Here is a 23156-nt window from a genome sequence, read left to right as displayed (position 1 = left end):
GGTGACTACACTTATCATGGTGAGCACTGAGGAATGTAAAGAGTTGTCAAATCAATACGTTGTACACCTGAAACTAATATAACATTGTATGGCAAAGATACTTCAACAACAAAAGAGGCTAACCTGGTTAAAACCAGTGTCATTAAAACCTGTACCTCTGTAGACAAAAATGAACAAAATTCTCCACATTTTAAAAAGATGTAGTATTATTCATAGCTTTTATTTAGAATTATTCTTCCATTGTTTTTGCTGCTAAAAATATTAGAAACTCCGATGCCCAATCTCTTAAATTAATACTATAGTTCCGAAAGAGCAGGTCCTGTGCCTTCATGGACCTCTGATCTTGGCACACCAACTCCCGATCTGGAATTTAGCAGGTGCTCAGTAAACATGGAGCTGCGTTTAATTAAACCCAGTCAATCTCAATCTCTCAATCTAAAGTTTCTCTTACAGTTGAAAGTTAACTCTAAACACTAGGGAATAAGGAGACATTTTCAACTTGTTTTATATATATGCTTTTAAAATTCTTAATAGTCATACTAGAATTCTAGTCTAAATTATAGTTTTTGGAACTTTAACATAATACACTACCATTCTACCTGTATCTGCATGATGACAAAGGGTCTGCAGATAATATATTCTCTAGAGTCTATGACATTAATATAGTCTCCTTAGCCTCTATCAGGGTACATTTAGAATTTTCTCCAGGGAAAAGATGTAGATGTTTCCTGTTTCCTACTCTGTCTCCCTAAGAACATGCCAGTGCATAATAATGACGATGTTAGTACTTGTGATACAGCCATCAGCTCTAAAGGGATTAGTAACCAGGGAAAAGGAGTCTCTAATGAGTTGTAATGGAAATCACAAACAATAAATTAAAATAAAGGAAAGCAAACAAACAAAAACCTTCTATAATAATGTCCAGAGGTAGGAAGTACGATACAAGCTAACTTTAATAGATTTTTCTCTTTAAATGTTCAGACTTGGAAGAGAGTAATTAAAAGTTATACTATGTTTTAAGATTTCAGATCTAAAACAGCATTTTAAGGTGTGGAGTAGCACATCTGTCCTTTAAAGGACAGGGGGCAGGTAAGACAAAATTCATCAGGTCGCAGTAGCACTTTCTCTTCTAAGCCAGCCTTCAGCTACTTAGTCTTTACTTGCCATCACTCATTCTTGACTTCTGTACTCTGCCTCTCAAGACATGACATTTCCTTTCAGCCACTCTCATTAGAGCCTAATTTTATCTCTTCCAATAAGCCACTGCTTTCATACAGAACATATCAAACACTTGGCCACTCTGTTTCTCTGCTTGGCCCTTGAGTGTTTTTCTGTCCTGTTTTTCAGTCCTGACATGCCCCCTTGTTACCATGGTGATACACAGATGACTCAATCATGATGAAGATAACATTTAAAGACTATAGAGTATTTTGTATATAATCCCACCTAAGAAATAAAGAAATCCTCTTTGCTCTTTTCTACATCACTATTTTCCTTTGCATATTTAACAGGTTAATTCATCTGCACAATAATTGTTAAAAAATTGTATCATGTGCTAAATGAGATTTCACCTTACTTGCAAGATAACAAGTTAGCCTGACACAATTTCACGGATGCTGGCAGAAGACATGAGGCTCCTTGGTCAGAGACAAAAGACTTTATTACTCACTGTAATAGCAGTAGCCAGCTTTTATGCCAGTTTTCTGAGCCCGATTTCCACAGTGTGATGTGAAGAAGACTACATGATGCTTGCCTATGCAGTGGGTTGTGTTACAGGACAGAACCCCATGGTCAGGAAACTTTAAACGTTTATAATGGAAGGTAAGGATGCCTGCTCTTTGCCTTGGAGGAAGAAACTATTTATTATACTAGAAGGTAAACAAATCATTCCTCTGATTTGGAGGAAAATACTACCTCTATCTTCCAAAACTATTCTGAGTATAAACGTTCTTGTGAAGATAGTCTAGAACAAAGGCATTCAATGTCTCAGCTTACAAAACAATAAAAATATGAGACACCCATAAAAATTGTCTCCTAATAATGGGGTGCCAAAAACAGGGCAGATGGAAGAGGTCTTCCCTAGAAGCATTCAAAAAGGGTAGCTAAGAATTCTAAATAACATCAATGATAAAATATTCTTTCCTGACACAAAACTTTTTTTGCTCTTATTTTATACTTGCTGCAATTACAGCTGAGTGTTGAGTTTCAATACTATACATTATTATTTATCTTTAAATAAAAATTGTATATACATCAAGGTTAATTAGGGGACTTTGATTACACAATCAATCTTCCAATGCAGGGACCCAGTCAGTCATATCTTCATTTAAAGAGTAATTTTGCAACAGTTCATAATAATTCAAGATCATTTCAGGTGCAGTTTGGATTTCCAACTCATGAAGGACTATGTATTTCAGGGTTTAAACAGCAGCACAAGGATGATAAAAGTTGAAACAGAACTTGAATTACTTCAATTCTGCCATTCTATGTGATATTTAGAATTTTTAATTGTGTCTAAAATGTTTTTCACTGCAAAGACAATGAAAACTGCTACAATTAATCCTGAGGGGGACTGTCAAAAGTTCTGGAATTTATTGTGAAATGAGAATCACCTTCAATGCATCCTTTATGTGTAAGATTTTCCTAATAATTTGAGTATCTGTCACTTTATGAGAAATAAATGTATTGAAATTAAAATGAATAAAAAGTATTCTTTGATGTACATAACTGAAAACTGACTGACAAATCTATACTATTTGTTGAAACTGAATATGCAAAAAAAGTTAATTGTTACAAAATTGTTGACAAATTTGTAAAAGATAAGTCTTGAAATAGAAACTGTAATTTTATTATTCATTGCTAGGATAGGTCATTATGTAGATCAAATCCTTATCCTTTTTTTAAAAAATTCATTATTGTAATTAAACAATATTAAATATTAGCATTTTCCCTTTTTTTGTACTGCTACAGTTATTTTATTTTTAATTTTAAAATTTTACAGACATGATTATATGCATGAAGTTAAAGAAAAATGCCACTGTCTGCATTTCTTTTCTGGCCATTACTATTATTTGTTTCATTTTATGAATATTGCTGAACAATTTTATTCTAATAGAGGAGAGATATGATATGCACATACATTCATCCATCTCCTCTCTGGATGTCAAATGACTTGGGCCATCAACAGTGAGCCAGCATAGAGATTATGACCAACCACTTTTCTTTTTTTTTTTTTTTTTTTTTTTAATTTTTTTTTTTTCAACGTTTTTATTTATTTTTTGGGACAGAGAGAGACAGAGCATGAACGGGGGAGGGGCAGAGAGAGAGGGAGACACAGAATGGGAAACAGGCTCCAGGCTCTGAGCCATCAGCCCAGAGCCCGACGCGGGGCTCGAACTCACGGACCGCGAGATCGTGACCTGGCTGAAGTCGGACGCTTAACCGACTGCGCCACCCAGGCGCCCCAACCAACCACTTTTCTAAATAAAAAAGAAATGATTCTTAAGTCTTAAGGGGACAAAATCAAAAGTGACCAAAACTCATAGGAGTTGGTGGGACTGGTATGAAAATAACACTGCAGAGGGAAAGTGGAATTCTGCAGCACACAGATGGTATCGGAATGATAAAACTGTTTTTTATAATACCTCAAACAAGTCAAAGTTCCTCATGATATTAGTTCAATCCTGTTTCCCTGTTCAAGCTGTTATTTAGGAGTCCTTGGAGCAATCTTTCTCTATTTCCTAATAATTATCAATTACGAAGCCCTTCTTGTATTTTATTTTATTAATTTTTATTAATATGTACCTTATTTGACTTAATGGTCACAGATTCAATTATTACACCCATTTTACAGCCCAAATAATTTTATCAAACATCCTCCTCTTGAAAAATTGAGATAGAAGTGAAACTGTTCTGAAGAGCCCCAGAAAAATGCATTATATCCTCTAAACACACATTAAAAGAAATGAGACAGAATTTGCTAGTGACTAAAACATGTAAATAAATAAATGGCACATACAATTGGAATACTGTCTACCTTTCACTAGACCTATATTTATTGTTAGGAAAATATATATTACAGAAGTAGTAAAATTTTACTTGTTATACAGATAACTACATTGTACTTATAATTTTATATGTTGGATTTAGAGAGAGAAACAAGATCATACATGGACTACATTTCTTCTCCAATCAATTTTCCTAAGTATGAGTTGTTTTATGCAATATTCAGCTTATAGATATTTTTGTTGTTTCTTCTGTCACATAGACATTCACATATAACCAGCTAAATTTTCTTAAGCATGACAGTTTTAAGATCCCAGTAAATAAATCGAGTAATTATGCTACAGCACATTTAATGAAGCATTGCAATTGTCATCTCTTTATGGTAGCATGAAATTTAGTCCAACAGATGAGAAGGTGAGTTGATTTATTGCCTCCTCCATCCCTTTCTAATAAAAATAAAGATATAGGTATTTTTCTTCAAGTGACTGAAAATTACAGAATAAAACCTAAAAAAACCTGCAAATATTGATAGGTCCTAAATCTCTCAATCTAAATGAGAAGAGAACATTGACAATGCAATATGTATTCCCAATGGATGGAAAAATAAATAAGTAAGTAAGTAAGTAAGCAAGTAAATAAATAAATAAATAAATAAATAAATAAATAAATAAATAAAAACAGAACGTTTCCAAATATTATTCCACCAGATTTCCCTTATATTTTGTCTATAATTACATCACGTAAAATAGAAACAATGATAAAAGTAAGACAGTCACACAAGGGAAATGGAAATGATTAGAACACTTAATATGGGAGTGAAAACTACTGAACTCTTCAATAAACAAAGAGTAGCTACAGATATAATTGGACTATTAAAGGTATCCTCTGCTTCTTAGAAATTTATCACTGCATTTCAAAGTTCTACTTGCTGTATTGAATGTGATTTTACCTCTTTCTAATGGTATAAAAAATAAAGAATATTAAGACAGAAATAGATCTGTGGTCAGTCTTGGGGTTAAACAGCCATAATCCTACATTAGCCAGGCATCTCCCAAAACCCGTTAAAATGTTCTGAACCCTTAGGCAAAGATGTAGATCCCCAAAGGAATTAAACATAAAGGGAGAAGTATGACCAGTTTCTTATCCTCATTAATTCCTGTGCAGACAAAGTCCTTGTTAGAACATTCCTAATAGTCTGATTTATTTAGAACCTTCTTACTAATAGTTTCTTTCCCTCTGGGATATGCATATGCACATCCCAGAAAAGACCAATATGGAGAAAGAAAAGAAGTTTGCTAGATCCATGAAAGTTCAGGCTAGAAAAAGAATGCAGGACTCAAGGTAATTTGTAGACAGAACCAAAGCCATCTCTCTAGACCATGGAAATACAACTGCCTTTAGAATGTCTATTATGAGTTGAATTGTGTCTCCTGCACCAAAAAATTCGTATGCTGAAGTCGCAACCCCAGCTCCTCAGAATGTGACCATAGTTAAAAATTCATCTCTAAAAAGGTAACTGAGTTTAAAATTAGGTCATTGGTGTGGGCTTTAGTCCAGTATAACTGATAGTCTTATACAAATAGAAAGTTAAGAGACAGGTATGGCTAGAGAGAAGACCATCTAAAGACACAGGGAGAAGATGGCCATCTATAAAGCTAAGGAGAAAGGCCTTCAACCAACTCTGCTTACACCTCCATCTTTCATTCAACAAATGTCTTTTGAGGCTCTAACATGAACTCAGCTCAGTTTTTTGGCTGAGTTTTCTCGTTACATATATAAATATGATAACAAGTCCTTTAACAATGTCAACTTTCTAAGTTTTCATGGGGGAAACATGATGCTATGTGGATATCAATGAAAAATCCAGGACTCTGCTTCCAAATGACTGATTCTCCCAGCAGAATTCCGCCTTCCTTTTCCAATATGTTCTAGAGCTTCTACCCCTAATCCCTTATTTGAATTATCCACAACCACAAGCAGCAATCCTGAAAGCTCTATGACCTTTAAATAAACATCTACACAGATGTTCACCTCACTAATAAACAAAGAAATTCAAATAAAAACATAGCAAGAAGTAATTTTTTAACCCTTCAGATTTTTATAGTTGAAAGGCACTAGTTTCATCTAAATTATCTGTAGAAGTATTTTCAAAACATATCAACATTACAGTTGTATTCCTTGCGATATTATAAATGATGCATGATGAGAAATTTTATTTTTGCACACTTCAGATTAAAGAAAAAAACAAGTATTTTTACTGCACTACATTTTGGGGTCCTTAACCTACTAATATGCTTCAAAAATCTCTAAAGCAGTGGGTATCAGTATTAGCTACACATTAAAACTAGCAGGGTATCTTTTAGAAATTCTGATGCCTAAGTCTGACCCAAAGAGATTCTTACTCAATTGGCATGATATGGCGCATAGACATCAGGATTTTTAAAAGCTCCCTAGGTGACTTTAATATGCAGCCAAAGTTGAGAATCTCTGCACTCTGCAGAGGGAAAGAGATAGAAGATGTACCATTTCCCAAAACTAGTTACCATAGAGCTATTGTTGTTATTGATGATGATGATGATGAGTATGTTACCAATCACCTAGCAACATCTTTCAAAATACAATTATTTTTCATGACATGGGTTAGAAAAAGGTCTCCTCCGGTTTGGAGAGAAGAATATGTTATTTCAACAGTAGATGACATTCTTTCTAGTGGTTCCTACTGGATGCGATGTCTGTCACATTTACACGTATCAGATGCATTTAATATTGTTGATAATAGGATTTTAATAGTTTGATTATGATCCTTGGTACACCTGCATGTCTAAAGCAGTGTAACATTTAAAATCTGCAGATGGTCCAGGATTTTTATTGCTTAAGTGGCCAACATGCTTGAGTATAAATCCATTCCACTACTACAAAAGACGGATTGAATTAGTAGCATGTATCCCCTGACCAGTGAAGCTCAAAGATATAATAAGGCTACAGAAGTAGTAATGTGCTCATTCCATCATTCACCTCTGTAGTTAAATACTGATATTAAAGATCCCCACTACCACTAATCCATCATACAATGTTCTAACATTTTCAATAACTAGGCAGACCACTAAAGAATCAGGACTTATAAATTGTGCTTAAGAGGTCCTTCATGATCAAATTCATTCCCTCAAGTCTTGCAATTCCAAGTCTTCTATGAGCACAAAAACAGACGTACCACTTCCCTGTTATTTTATGCTGAAGAGTATATCTTTATCAGTGACATTTACATATTCCAACCTCTTTCTTCCATCAATCTTTCCCATCTCCATTAATAATGCTAGTATCAGTTGCTCAGGCCAAAGTCATCCTTGACTCCTCTCTCTCTATATATAATTCCAACTTCCAATTTATCACCAAGTGCTCTACTCCCAAACATAACTAAAATGAGCCAAGTTCTCTTTTTGTCAACCACTATAGCTTTAACCCATGCCACCATCTTCTCTCATATGAACCATGCTCCAGCCTCTTAACACTGTGCCTCTGGGTTTTCACACAGCTCACCTACATAGCATCCATTTTTACTTTTATGCTTCCATTTCATACATATTTACTTTGCATGTACTATGTGATAGCAAAAAGCACTCTTTTAGATCCCAGGGATATAGTAATGATCAAAACAAATGTATCCCTTCCTTGAGAGGCTTATATTCTAGTAGGGGAGCTAGACAATATACTAGGCAAACAGGTAAAATATATGGTATATTAGTGATAAGTATAAGAAAAAATAATGCAGAAAAAAGGATATGAAATGTTGGACAAGGTGGAGGGAAGAAAGAGTGAAATCTTAGTGAAGGTTTCAAGAAAGTCTTTTTTACTAACATAACTGGTGTAATCTTTTTGAGAAATAATTCACTTCATATTACTCCCCTGCTTAAAATCTTACATTGGCTTTCATTGAAAATAAAATAAAAGCCAAACACCTGAACTATGGTTTACAAGGCTTCTCATAATCTGACTTCTCCCAACTGTCATAACATACTTTCATGCTCTCCCCCACACTTTCTGTGATCCAGCCAAATTAACCTTCTCCTAGTATTCAAACATGCCTAACTTTTCCTACTTCAATCCCATCATTCAGGTTGTAGTTCAAAAATTCAGTTCTTCATGTTAGATAACTTTCCCTATCTACCATCAACTATTCTATTTCAGTACTTTGCTTATTATTTTTTTTACCACTTTCTGAAATTATTTTACAAGGTTGTTTGTTTATATTTTTTTATCCTTATTATTAAAACCAATTGTAATCTCTGTGAAATTAGTGGCCTCCACAGGTCAAGTTCCCAACAGAATATGAACCCTGAGATTTGAATGCAAAGGGTTTACTGGGGAGTCCTCTTTGGAAAGTTTGTGAGGGACCAAGGAAAGCAATATTTGGCAGAGGGAGAATCTGAACTACAGTTCAGGTGTAAATGCAAACTCAGATTCCAATGATAGCTCTCAAGTTGGGGTGACCTTTCAGAGATGTGTCAAATCAAGATAAGGGAATCAAACATCATATCTGCATTGACTTTGATTGGATGAGCACTGTCTCCAGGAGAACATATAACCTTAAGTGAAGCCAAGAGTAATTCCCATCAAAGAACACAGCTGTGGGGAGCCAGTTCAAGATGGCAGTGTAAGAGGACCCTAAAACCACCTCCTCCCATGAACACAACAAATCTATAGTGATATACACAACAACTCCCTCTGAGAAAAACCCTGAAAACAAGCTGAACAGATCCTCCACAACAAAGGATAAAGGAGCCACATACAGACAGGTAGGGGAGGCAGAAACATGGTCTCACCACCTCCTCTCCTCTCCTCTTCTACCTCATGTGGCAACCCACACTGGGGAGGAGTCAGGAGAGATCTCACAAACACCAAACTTCTCTCTAAGCAGCCAGGGGTTTGTGTCCCACCTTAGGTACCTCAACCCTTGGGACCTGCAAAAGAGATGAGCCCTCAAAACATCTGGCTTGAAAAACCAACAATGCTTATATTCAGGAGAAACAGAGGGCAGTAGGGAATAGAGATTCCACTCACTGAGGGCTCACATGCAGACATTCACTTTGGGACCCAGAGCAAAAGCAGCAGATTGTAAAGTGCCTAGACCATAGGTGAAGGAGATTTATTTGTTAACTTAAGGCATCTTCTGGTGGGCAGAAGCCTGTTGGGGCTCTTTCCCTCTGAACACACAGGTGCTTTCAGGAGCCAAAATGGCATTCTTCCTCTACCTTGCTGATGCCAATGTGGGTAGGTGCCATCTTTCCATTCTTACTAGCCTGCTAGTGCAGGGAGCCAGAGCTCTGCTCCTCCCTACCTCTTCAGCGGTCCTGCCTGACTCCCAGCAGCACCCCACCCCTCCATGCTGTTCCTGCATGCTCATAGATTAGAAGAATCAATATTGTGAAAATGTCCATGTTGCCCAAAGCAATCTATAGTTTCAATGGAATTCCTATCAAAATCCCAATAATATAAATAGAAATAGAACAAATAATTGTAGAATTTTTAAGGAATCATAAAATATTATGCAATTCAGTAACAAAAAATAAACAATACAATTAAAAAATGGGCAAAATATATGAATAGATATTTTTCCAAAGACATACAGATGGCCAATAGGCACATAAGAATATGCTCAATGTCACTAATCATAAAGGAAATGCAAATCAAAGCCATAATGAGGGACCCCTGGGTGGCTCAGTTGGGTGAGTGTCCAACTTTTGATTTTGGCTCAGGTCATGATCCCAGGGTTGTGGGATCAAGCCTGGCGTCAGCTCCACGCTAAGCGTGGACTCTGCTTAAGATTCTTTCTGTCTGTCTGTCTGTCTCTCTCTCTCTCTCTCTTTCTGCCCCTCTCCCCCACTCACATGTGTGGTCTCTCTCTAAAATAAAAAAAAATTTAAAAACACAATACGATCATCATTTCACACCTGTCAGTATGGCTATTGTGAAAAAGACAAGAAATAACAGGTATTGGTGAAGATGTGGAGGAAAACAAACCCTCATACAATGTTGGTAAGAATTTAAATTGGTGCAACCACTATGGAAGACAGTATGGAGATTCCACAAAAAATTAAAAATAGAACTACCATATGATCCATCTATTCTACTTCTGGGTATTTAGCCAAAGAAAATGAAAACACTAATTCCAAAAAATATATGGACCTTTAAATTCATTGTAGCATTATTTTCAGTAGTCAAGATATGATAAGAATACTTTTCAGTCATAAAAAAGAATGAAATTGGGGCACCTGGGTGACTTGGTTGAGCATCCAACTTCAGCTCAGATCATGATCTTAGGGTTCGTGGGTTTGAGCCCTGCATCAGGCTCTGTGCTAACGGCTCAGAGCCTGAAGTCTGCTTTGGATTCTGTGTCTCCCTCTCGCTCTGCCCCTCCCCTGCTCGCTCGCTCTCTCTCTCTCTCTCTCTCTCTCTCTCAAAAGTAAATAAACATTAAAAAAATTTTTTAAAGAATGAAATGTTGCCATTTGTGACAACATGGATGAACCTTCAGTGTATTCACCTAAATGAAATAAGTCAGATAAAGATGAACACTATATGATTTCACTTACATGTGGAATTCAAAAACTAAAACAAATGAACAAACAACACAAAACAAAACACATAGATACAGGGAACAGACTGATGGTTTCCAGAAGGCAGGGAGATTGGAGTGTGGACAAAATAAGTGAGGGGAGCAGGAAGTACAGACTTCCAGTTATAAAATAAATAAGTCAAAAGGATGTAATATACAACATGATGACTATAGTTAATAATATTGTATTGTATGTTTGAGAGTTAAGAGGGGAGATCTTGAAAGTTATCAACAGAAGAAAAAAAATTTGAGGGGGGTGCCTGGGTGGCTCAGTCAGTTGAGCATCTGACTTCTGCTCAGGTCATGATCTCACAGTTTGTGAGTTCGAGCCCCACGTTGGGCTCTGTGCTGACAGGTCAGGGCCTGGAGCCTGCTTCAGATTTTGCATCTCCCTCTCCCTGCCCCTCCCTCATTCACACTCTGTTTCTCTCTCTCTCTCAAGTATAATAAATAAACACGTAAAAATTTTAAACAAAAGAAAAAATTTTTTGTAACTTTGAATGAAGACAGATGGCATCTAACCTTATTGTGCTGATGACTTCATAATGCATACAAAAATGGAATCATGATGGGGCGCCTGGGTGGCTCAGTCGGTTAAGCGGCCGACTTCGGCTCAGGTCATGATCTCGCGGTCCGTGAGTTCGAGCCCCGCGTCGGGCTCTGTGCTGACAGCTCAGAGCCTGGAGCCTGTTTCAGATTCTGTGTCTCCCTCTGTCTCTGACCCTCCCCTGTTCATGCTCTCTCTCTCTCTGTCTCAAAAATAAATAAATGTCAAAAAAAAATAAAAAAAAAATGGAATCATGTTGTACACCTGACACTAACATATGCCAACTGCACACCAATAAAAAAATAAATAAAAATGGAAAAACAAAACAACAATAACAAAAGGAACACAGCTGTGAAGCCTCAGCAGCCTGCAGTCCCAGAAGTTAGGGAAATGATTTCCTCCATCCCAAGAGGAATCTAGATAGTACACTCCAGCATGCACTACAGTTCACCCCTTATAGTATTCAAATTCATTGTTTCACATATTGTGTTTACGCCACCTGAAAACAAGTCTTCCAGAACCCTGACCAGTATCTTCCTATAGAAATTTACAACAAGAAAGTTAGTAGAACAAGCTACAGTTCATGCCACCACAGCTGGCCTCATGGTTTTAGCTGAACATCATGTACCTTCTTTACTACCCATTCTAGGTTTTGTTTTATTTTAGGTACTACCACTGATTATCTATATGATTTATCTGGTAGGGTAATCCACACCTAATCCCTGAGGGGTCTGAACCCTTAGTCAACATGCACTTTATAGGTTCTGGTTGCTGCATTTTCCCAATTACCTCTAAAACTGACCAAAGGACCACCAAGAACTTCACCAGTGAAACACCTCAGTGTCAAACACATCATTCTTTCTCCTCATTGTGAAAGAGCAGCCTTATTTTGCCCTAACTATAGAGCTCTATTACCCCTAGCATGATGGCAACTCCTTGCCCTGACTGCTAGTTTGTCAGTGCAAAGAAACTAATGAGATTGAGTGGCACAAATTACCCAACTTGATTATTGAGTGTAATGGCAAGTGTGGCCACTCCCAGTTCCTCTCCTTGGATCCCAGACCCACGTATTCTACCCACTGGGGACGTGGTACCATTAAATGCTTAATGATTTAGAGTATGCATTCCATCTTGCAGGATGGAGCTCTATTTTTTTGCAGGTCATAATCATTAAACTGAAACCTCAGCCACACCTTCAAAAGCCATTACTCTATCAGGTCAGCAGCTTCTGCAACAACTGGCTGAGTCATTCTGTCTTTTTGAAGATTAAATGTCTTTGGTGTTTATTAATATGTGATACACAGATCTTCACACTTGTACCCTTTTATCTTGTTTATGCCCAATAATAGATATAATACTTCTACATAATGAATGATCACTGCTAGGCCCACCCAACCTTACAGAGCTCAACTCATTATGAGTATTTATAGCCATCTGATCACTTGTCCCATGGTCAGGCACTCTGTTTATGTCAGGATACAACAGCTATGATACTAAGAGATGTTTTTTGAATGGTTTTAGATTTTCTTCTGGAAATTGCATAGCCTCGCTCCCAAACTCTAGGGGTCTATGTTATGATTCTACAATCTGGGACTTGCCATCTTTTCTCATCACAGTTATCTCTAATACCACAGTGTCTGCTAGGTCACATGGCCCAAGTGACAGGGATACCTGTCACTCCTAGAGCCCTTTCCTCTTCCAGGCCCACTCAAAGCTGTCAACTTTCCATGTCACTCAATAAATGGATCTACGTACTATTTCTTTTTTTTTAATTTTTAATTTAAAAAAAAAATTATATTTAAGAGAAACAGAGTGTGAGGGGCTGGGGTAGGGGCAGAAAGAGAGGGAGACACAGAATCCAAAGCAGGCTCCAGGCTCTGAGATGTCAGCACAAAGCCTGATGCAGGGCTCAAACTCATGAGCTGTGAGATCATGACCTGAGCTGAAGTTGGATGCTTAACTGACTGAGCCACCCAGGTACCCCTAAGCACTATTTCTAAAAGAAAAATATGCTCCCTCCAGAATATGAGAACCCATGGAAGCCTACTGGGCATAATGTTCAATCTTAGCTATGGAAAACTATAAATATCACTGCTATCACGGACCCCTGACACTTTGAAGACTTTGTCTCTAATACTCTGGAGCACTTAGTCTCACCAAAACCTTCAATATAATTGCTAGTTCTGGTTCATCTATTCTGATTAACATGAAGTCCTCAATATGATAGACTGGCACAATATTCAATAAAATGTACACATGGTCCTGGTGCTACTGAACTATATCATGACAGAGGATGGGAGGAGGAACATAACCCTGGGACAGGACTGTAGGGTGTATATTCTTTTCCATCTCATGTGAACTGCTTTTGGACTTCATTCCTGATAGAGAAGGGAAAAAATGCATTCACTAAATCAGGGATTCTAGTATCACCACTATTGACATTTTGGACTAGATATTGTTCGTTGTGGGCATCTGCCCTGTGCATTGCATGATGTTTAGCAGCATCTCTGGCTTCTACCAACTAGATGCCCATAGCTCTGCCCTAGTCATGACAATAAAATATGTCGCTCCCAGTTGAGAACCACTGTGCTAGCTCAATGGCCATATTTTTTTTTTTTAACGTTTTTATTTATTATTTTTGGGACAGAGAGAGACAGAGCATGAACGGGGGAGGGGCAGAGAGAGAGGGAGACACAGAATCGGAAACAGGCTCCAGGCTCTGAGCCATCAGCCCAGAGCCCGACGCGGGGCTCGAACTCACGGACCGCGAGATCGTGACCTGGCTGAAGTCGGACGCTTAACCGACTGCGCCACCCAGGCGCCCCACAATGGCCATATTTATAACTGAAGCTGTGTTAATGTGTTCTAGATGGGGTGGTGCTTCTGATGATCAGAAGGCTCTACTTGAGTCCTATTATGGCTCTTGCTCCACAACCTAAGGAACCCAATGTAGGTTTCTGGCAACTACAAAATATGTCCATTCTAACTATCACTGGGGAACAAAGGAAATGATCACTGGGTGGTAAGTAGACACAGAGCGCCTACTGTGAGCTGGACATGAATCAAGATTCCATTCACTACCTGTTGCCCACATACCTCCTACCCTAACAGAAGAAGCAGGATGACAAAATTTAGGTTGGTCTCTGAGAATAAGTGTCAACTCAATCCCAGTGTTCAGTAGTTCTTCAAATGTCTAACAGTATATTATAATCACTGTGTGGTAACTTGAGTACATGGCAGTAGGTCTTTTTGGGAGATATAAAACAGGAATAATTACTGTATACAATTGTCATGGAGTAGCAAGGTACTTCCTTCTAGAAACCCAGTCACCCCTTCAGTTGTTTCTTCTGTAGCCAAAAACTGGTTCAAGTCCAAAAACTGCTTCTGATTGTCAAGAGATTGTAACATTTTATTGGGTGGCTGACTTGACCCCTTAAAAATCCATTCTTTCGTTGTATAAATTAAGCAAAACCCTTGTTGGGTTCTCATCTATTTTATCTCTGAGATTACTGTGTTTTATTAAATATCCCCATAGCTTTATGTGAGTCAGACTCTCTTGGGTACCACTCTGTCCTTGATGTTTATTACAATAATTATTACAATAATTGTGCTAACCTTGCTTTTGAAGGATAAGAGCCACCATTTAGACTTCAGTATTTAGGATCCTATCCTTCCCATTGCTATCCGGGAGCCCAGTTCTTCGACAGCATTTCCTACTGCCAGATCTGACCTACAGAAAACGGGCACCCTTGAGCTCTTAATGATGTCTATTTCCCCTCACCAACACTTTATTACTAGGTAAACACAGTCACCTGACTCTCCCATATTGTATAGTCAGCTTACAGACTTTTAGCTCATACAAAATATTTCTCCTCTCAATATGCCCATTTCAATGAGCCTTTTGATTCCCACTTCTGCCATGGCAATTCTGATATTTCTACTTCAGTTAGAGTAGGTTCTTGCTTTCTCTAAGCCTTGTAGATTTCCATCCTAGCAATATGTTAACACCAACTCTTCAGATACTTGCTAGAGTGTTAAATCCTATCTAAAGGGAGATTTTCTCCATATCAGCAAACTCTCCTTCATACACCTTTCTGACTTTTTAAACCTAAGACACTCAGAATCCAGGCACCTATATACTCTTTAGTTTCTTCCAGTATAGGTTGGCTAAGTCCTGAAGTTCCTTCAGGATATAATCCCCTTCCTCTATTAGTGGACTCAGCACTTACCCAGCTAAGTATATGTGTAACCAAGTTATTGTTCTGGTAGCTAGTAAGGGGAAGCGGGAGTAAATCCTGAGAAGGCATAGGTATCCTACAAGGCAGAGATATTTGTATTGTTTCCCAGAAAGGGAGGAATGCTACCCATTAATAGGGAGATGTGGGCCACTCTAGCAATCTCAGAGATCTCAGGAAAATCCCAATAGTTTTAGGTATTTAACATTTTCAAGTGCTTCAAGCCAAATGACCCTTTCCGTGTCTTAAATTCCCACCTCATTACAATCAGGGTCTTAATTTTGGTGTAATAGATTTGTTGAAGTTGAAAATTTAGCATCTTTTTTATTATTACTATTCTTAGAATTAAGTGCTGGACTTGGTCACACTCAGCTTTTTTTGCTCCCAGTCTGCAACTGATGTAAATCTCTGTAGAGACTGCCAAAGAGGCCCTGTGGCTTTCACACTTTGTATTAAATGGATGATTAATCATACTTATCCTTTCATTGTCTTTCTCCAATATATTTGTTGAACACTAGCAATATATATTTAATTCCATAGTCCTTATAATTGTTATTTTTCCTTTAACTCTTAAACACTTGAGAGATTGCACCTGCCAAAGCAGTCCCTTCCACTGGTATCTTGCCCCAGTTCACCACTGGGAAAAATTTTAACCACATGTGAGGGGCTATCCATATTTCATCATTAGTGATGAGATCTTTATTGCCAGATTGTTGGTAAAATCTGCTTCCTAGATAACTCCTGATACCAACTGAGGCCATTTCTCAAGTCCCTAGGATACCAAATATGAGACTTTTGAGATATTTGTTCAGGAGGAGTTTACTGTGAGTGCTCTGTGAAGCAATACTTGGAGGGAGCAAGGGAAGGAGAACTGAGCAGGATAAGAATTTGGGCTGTGACACAGTTACAGCATGGTCACAGTTGATCCCACATGAAGCTCTAGGATTGAATGACTGGTCATAGATGTCCTTGAGGACAAGGACAAGAGACTCATGACTTTGCACCTCTTGTGCCCTGTATTTACCAGTCATTGGATGTGGGATGCCTGCAGGGAGTAGATGCAACTGTAGGTAAAGCTGCTTCAGCTGAGAGAAAGTACTAAATGAGGATGCAGTTGTGAGTTGTCTGCAGCTAACATTCCCAGCAGTTGGGGAAAGAAGTTCCTCAGTCCTAAAAAGCATCTGGGCAGACAACACACCATTCACCATAGGGAATTTCTCATATCCCCTATTATTTCTCCAATAAGAATAAAGGGCATTATGGTAGAAAGGTCCAAATAGATGTCCCTAGAAATGCTTCTCTCTACTAGTGTATCTCTACTAGTGTATCTACCAAAAATATAGTATCTCTTGGAAAACTGCATATTAGTGTCACAATCAAAGACTTGAAAAATGCAAGAGTAATGATACCCATTTAATTCCCCTGTTTGGCCTCTGCAGAAGGTGGATGGATTTGGGAGTGTGACTGTGGCTTATCATAAAATTAATCAGTTGGTGCCTCCAATTGCAGCTGGTGTTCCAGATGCAGTATCTTTTCCAGAGCAAATCAACACAGACCCCGGCATGTACATATGCAGATATGACCTAGAAAATGCTTTTTCCTCCATACAACTGTCTGAGGAAGATCAGATACAGTTTGCTTTACCTGAAAGAGACAAAGTAAGACATCACAGTCTTACATCAGGACCAACTCAGCTCACGTACTGTAACATAATATAGTCCAAAGAAATCTTGACCATCTTGACATTCTAGTCAACATTTCACTAGGCTTCTCCATAAGTAAAATATCCCAATGGACTATATTAATTTTATAACAAGTATGTGAGATATTTTAGTGTGACATATTTGAACTAGAGTACTGGAGATAGACACACAAAAATTAAGGCTTGGCTCATATCTGAAGTAACCCATAAGTCTTCCAATTTGGAGTGAAAAGCAGACCAAGAGAAATTTGCAATAAGTCTCAAGTGCAATGCAAACAGTGCACCTGGGCCTAATGGCCTAGCAGATCCAGTGACATTCAAAATGGATGGCAAACAGGCGTGCTGTATGGACCCCCTGGCAAGTTATAAAAGAATTGGACTTCTAAGGGGTTTTTGATCAAAACATTGCTCTCTTCTGCATATAACCATTCTCTTTCTGAGAAACAGCTTGCACATTACTATTTGGTTCTGATACAGATTGAACACCTAATCATATGACATCGATTGAGCATCATAAATTTGCCCCACCAAACCTAATGTTGGCCATATATAGCTGCAATATATCAAGCAATGGAAATGGCATATAAAAGATCAAGTTTGAGTAGGTCCAGAAGACATAAGTACATTGCATAAGCACAAAACTCAGGCTCTTTGGCATCGACTCCTGCTGCACTGAGTGTCCCCTCTCTTGATCCACATTTATGTCCCTTTGTGGGGGGGAGCGGTTCTTATGATCATTTAATGGAAGAGGAAAAATACTGGGCCTGGTTTCCAGATGGTTTTGTTTGAAATGCTGGCACTAAATAAGAATGGATGTCTGTATCATTAAAACCCCACTTATAAATGGCCTGAGGGAGAATAGTGGAGGGAAATCTCTCCATGGAAAGATCTTTGAGTGTTATATTTGGTTTTCTATTCTGTCTGGAAATAAGTGGTCAGAAGTACATATCTCCATTGATTTATAGGTAGTAACTAATGATTTGGCTGGGTGGTCAGGGATTTGGAAAGAACAGTGTTGAAAGCACGGTGAAGTAATCTGGGGGAGAGGTAGTAGATGAAACCTCAGTATAGACACAAAATATAGGGGAGGATTTTTATGTTCCCTGAATATGCAGGAAAAGCTTTAAGTGACAAGGTAGCCAAATAACATGTTTTTGTGTCAGTTTCTTTCCCCAAATACGCAATACTTTCCCAGTGGGCCCATGTAAAAAGTGACCCTTAGTAACTCTGATCTGATTCCCACTGCTGTGAAGCAGTTGACCAACCAATAACAGAAATGAGCACTAAGATCCTTATAGGGCGCATGGTCATATGGTACCTGCCAGCCACTTGGTGACAGGTTGATTACACTGGACCTCTCCCACCATGGAAAGGGACATGGTCCTCACTGAAATAGTTATATATATTGGATATGGTTCTGCCTTCTTGTCCATCCTGCATATGACAGCACTGCAGTCTGCAGACTTATGGAATGCCTTATTTACCACAATGGCATTCCATGCAACATTACTTCAGATCAAGAAGCCAGCACAGGTGCCTGGTGCCCCTTCTTCAAAGGTCTGTATCTCAGCCTCACAGAGTCACCTCTCTAAACTCAGAGGTACCAGCATCAGGCAAGCAGAAACTCCTCCCCAGAGGCACAAGTTTCAGCTTTGCAGGAACTTCTCTAAGTTTCTAAGTTTTAGTTATTCTAACCTTTCTCCTTATTCCTTCAGCCTCAGGGGTTGCTTCCTATAGTGCTATTGCCACAGTACTTAAAATTCTGTTTTTACCCTTTCAGGTACCTACTTAGTAACTGGATATGTAGTTGATGATTCTTTATATTAAATTCTCTCTGTTCACATAACTGATAAGGTTTCTACCTCCTGGCTGGGCTCTGGTGGACAGAAAGTAAATATTTATTGAATGGATTGTTAAATATATTCCTTTTGGGACTCTGTCACAAACTTTCAGAGAAAATACCTGAGGGCCTCTTGCTTTGGAAATTCTTATCATCTGGAGTCTTTTTTTTTTTTTTTTTAACTTTTTTTTCAACGTTTTTATTTATTTTTGGGACAGAGAGAGACAGAGCATGAACGGGGGAGGGGCAGAGAGAGAGGGAGACACAGAATCGGAAACAGGCTCCAGGCTCTGAGCCATCAGCCCAGAGCCCGACGCGGGGCTCGAACCCACGGACCGCAAGATCGTGACCTGGCTGAAGTCGGACGCTTAACCGACTGCGCCACCCAGGCGCCCTCCTTATCATCTGGAGTCTTAATTTCATTTTTAGAGCTAGTTTAATGAGCATAATTTCATGGTTCTACTTGCTCATTGTTCTTTTTTTATCTTGAAAGTGTTCTGTTGCCGTCTTAACTATAGTTGCTCACCTAAACGAAATGGGAATTTTGTTACCTATGAAATCAGCATCCAGAAACTAAAACCAATAACAAAAACATAATTCTCATCCTCATGACACCATTGCTACACAGATGAGCTGCCAATAGTCTCATATCATTCTTTATATCAGTGTCCACAAATACAAAATACAAAACAAAAAATAGTGGGAATCAAATAGCCTGCTGAGAAATTAACTGAAGGAATTCAGTGCTGAACATGTTCATAACCCTCCTAACACCTAAACATCAATTCTCCCTTTTCGTAATCTTCCATTAAGTGTAATGTTGAGAGTAATCCAAGGGCAATTTTGAACATAAAAGTTAATATTACCCAAATGATTTCATTTGTATTCAAGAAAAAAAAAATTGGTTCCTAACAATCTGACAACACATAGCCAAATTAAAGGTGGCATCTCTTTGGCATATTTACCAGTTTTTAAATCACAAACCAGAACAAACTGGAATTTAAAGCAACACAATACAAATTAAGAGAGCACCCCACACCCTTCTGGTTTTTAACCTGAAAAAAGAGATAAAATAAATGGTGGCATTTATATAAAATAATTAGATTTTTAATTTGCTTCTAAACATCACATGCAGTCTTTGATATGTGAAATCTAAGACAGAGGATCAGAGTTAATGTTTCTTAATCCAGGGCAAATTGTTCACAAAGATGCAGAGGTAGAAAAGTAGCCTGTGATGAAAATACCCTTTCTCCCTCTTTGGAGTCATACAATTCTTTGAAATAAATGTATCAGTCAGCAGACATTTTCCCGCTTATCTTTCACATAAAAGATGTTTCCTTCATTTTGTAGTGTATTTTGCACCAATATTGAATTGAACTTCTCAATATCATCGGCACTTCTTTGATCAGGTCTAATGATCAATGTGGAATTAGAGATGAAACAAATAATTGGTGGGGTTTTGAATAGGGAACCCAGTTCGGAATAATAGTATTCCCTCTTAATACTCCTTTTTTAATTTTTTTTCTTCCCAGTCTGATACTCCTTACATTGTTCTATTTCCCATGGCCTACTCCCTGGTGATAAATTTTGCTATATTTGTAAGTGGTGCTGAAGTGACAAAAAGGTTAAGTATTTAAATGAGATTGTACTTCACAAAAGAGGATGCTCATCTAGGAACAGACAACAGGGTGAAGATTTAGGGAGACCTCCATCATCACTTGATTGTGATGATCATCTCATCAGACCTTTACTTTTCATCTATTTTGACTCTTCTTGTGCACGCTTAGGCTTAATCACTCCCCATGGGCTGTACCATAATGTCAATGGGTGTACGTTCATGTTTTCTTATTTTAGGTCTGAGGTTAAAGGACAACGTTGGCTCAGAGAAGCAACCCAGGTCACTCATTCAACAGCTATAATACCAATGCCGACCCACTGGTGGGCTCCAGTCTTAACACTGTTCAGCAGAAGGGGAACGGCAACATGATTTCCCTTGGCTTTTTAGAATTTACTATAGGATAAGAGGCATAATTGTTAAACAGGTCATTTGAAACATGTCTTTAGTGAAAAAGGATACATTTTTGCAGGCCCATTTTCAGACTTAATGATATAAAAATCAAGAAATGTGTAAAAATAACTGTAGTTTGGGTTCTGCTCAGTAAAAACAAGTTAAATCCAAATTTAGGTCCTTGCCACGTCATTAGCCAAGCTCTAATTATTTCTAGGTATTGCATCACATATGGTCCGTAAGATCACCCACTGTCTTCAGACCCCCTATTAGATGACCAGATGGACTGGCTGAAATCCCAGGGAGCAGAAGTGCTATGCAAACATTCCGTTGCCCAGCGCTGCAAAGCGTCTTTGCTTCATGCGTTTACCAAGGTGTATTTTGTCTAATTATAGTTTTTTTTAAAACCTATCAGTTGGTATATTATTTAAAACGTTTTAATTTTCAAAGTACATTTAAGCTCCTTCTCAGTGCCATTTCTTCGAATGGCAATAATAACAATATGTAGTTAACTAATGCTAGAATAAAGTCTTATAATTTTAATACTATCAATTTATGATTTTTAGGCTTAATTCAACTGTGTGTTTGTCCTGATTTAAATGTTCAGTCAAGTATTCTTTGTAAGAATCTTTTTAAATTACTTTGCATCTATTCAAAAACTCTAATGTAAATCACTCAAATATGTATATTCTGAGTTTATAGGGGAAGAAATAAGTAAAATGATTTAACATTCTACTGTGTGCCAGGCCTGTGTTTTGCAGTGTTTTGCAGTGTTAATATATTATCTCATTTAATCCTTTTAATGTAGGAGAATCAAACACATGGCAATAAGGACTCAGAGAGTTTAAACTGTATTGCAATCTGTTATGTTTTGATTTGCTCTTTCACCCTTCAAATAATAAATGAGGTTACAAATAATGTATGAGGCTCTATATTATATTATGAATTTTATAGTGGTCAAATTGATCTTCAAACAGACCCAATTATGAGGAAAGATTAAAGAATGGAAAGAACAGCAGCATTTAAGTCAGCTAAGACCAGGGTTCCAATCTTGCTGTGCAATCTTTTTTTTTTTCTTTTATTTTTTTAAAAGTTTACTTATATTTGAGAGAGAGAGAGAGAGTCGGTGCGTGAGGCGGGGGGAGAAAGAGAGAGAGACACAGAATCTGAAGCAGGCTCCAAGTTCTGAGTTGTCAGCACAGAGCCCGACACCGGGCTTGAACTCACAAGCTGTGAGATCATGACCTGAGCTGAAGTCCACATTCAACTGACTGAGCCACCCAGGTGCCCCCTGTGGTGCAATCTTGAACAAATTACTTCACCTTTCTCATCAATAAAATAGGCTTATTACTATCAACTTGATAGGGTTGTCCTGAAGATACTTCAAACCATTTATGAAAAGCCATGACTCACGATAAGTATTCACCGAGTACATACAGGTCCATTCTTGTCTCTAGTTGTAATATTTGGCAATTTATATATGCTCTTGGAGGGTCACTTTCCCTCAAGCATGGGATAATTTCTATCTGCAGAGTGATTGTGAAAATAAAAAATATTATATGTGTAAATTAAATTTAATATAATATTTAACACAACATACAATAAATTAATATACAACAAACTGTTATTTCTTATGCTGCACAGGAAACAATAATGCAAGCATTCTAATATGTTATTGATTAAAAGTCATTATTGTGGCTATTCTAGAATGAATTGAAAACAGTCATCACATCTTTATCCTGACCTATACTGCAACCTAGAATGACAAATCTCAGGAGGCTTAAGAAGGGTGAGACTCTCCTTCCTATTAGTAACATTTTTTAATGAAAGAATTGCCAAGCGCACTAATGGCTATTGAGAGATACCTTGCCCTGTTCTAATACTGCCTGATCATTGACAAGTTGAAACAACCTTATTGGGTCCCCAGATTCTGGCAAACAACTGCTGCTCTGATAATTGGGTTTTCAGCATTTAATTACAATTGAGATGTGCAGACAAAAGGTAACATTCTCATCTATATATGATCAGATATTTTTCCGAAGTGCACACCTACTGGTTGTCAATTTATCATGTAGTCTCAAGGGATCATGGGTCTTATTCAGCTGCTTGATGCTTGTGCTCATTCATGGCTAGTGGAATTCATGACTCATGGCATGTGCAGTCTGGCTTTGGCTTGAGCAGAGCTGGGTGGAGACGCCTGGGTGAC

This window comes from Puma concolor, chromosome B2 (genome assembly GCF_028749965.1).
Source record: "Puma concolor isolate L17-30 chromosome B2, mPumCon1.1.hap2, whole genome shotgun sequence".
In the NCBI taxonomy this organism is placed as follows: Eukaryota; Metazoa; Chordata; class Mammalia; order Carnivora; family Felidae; genus Puma; species Puma concolor.
The sequence above is the reverse complement of the archived record's forward strand: the minus strand, read 5'-3'. Positions refer to the sequence as shown.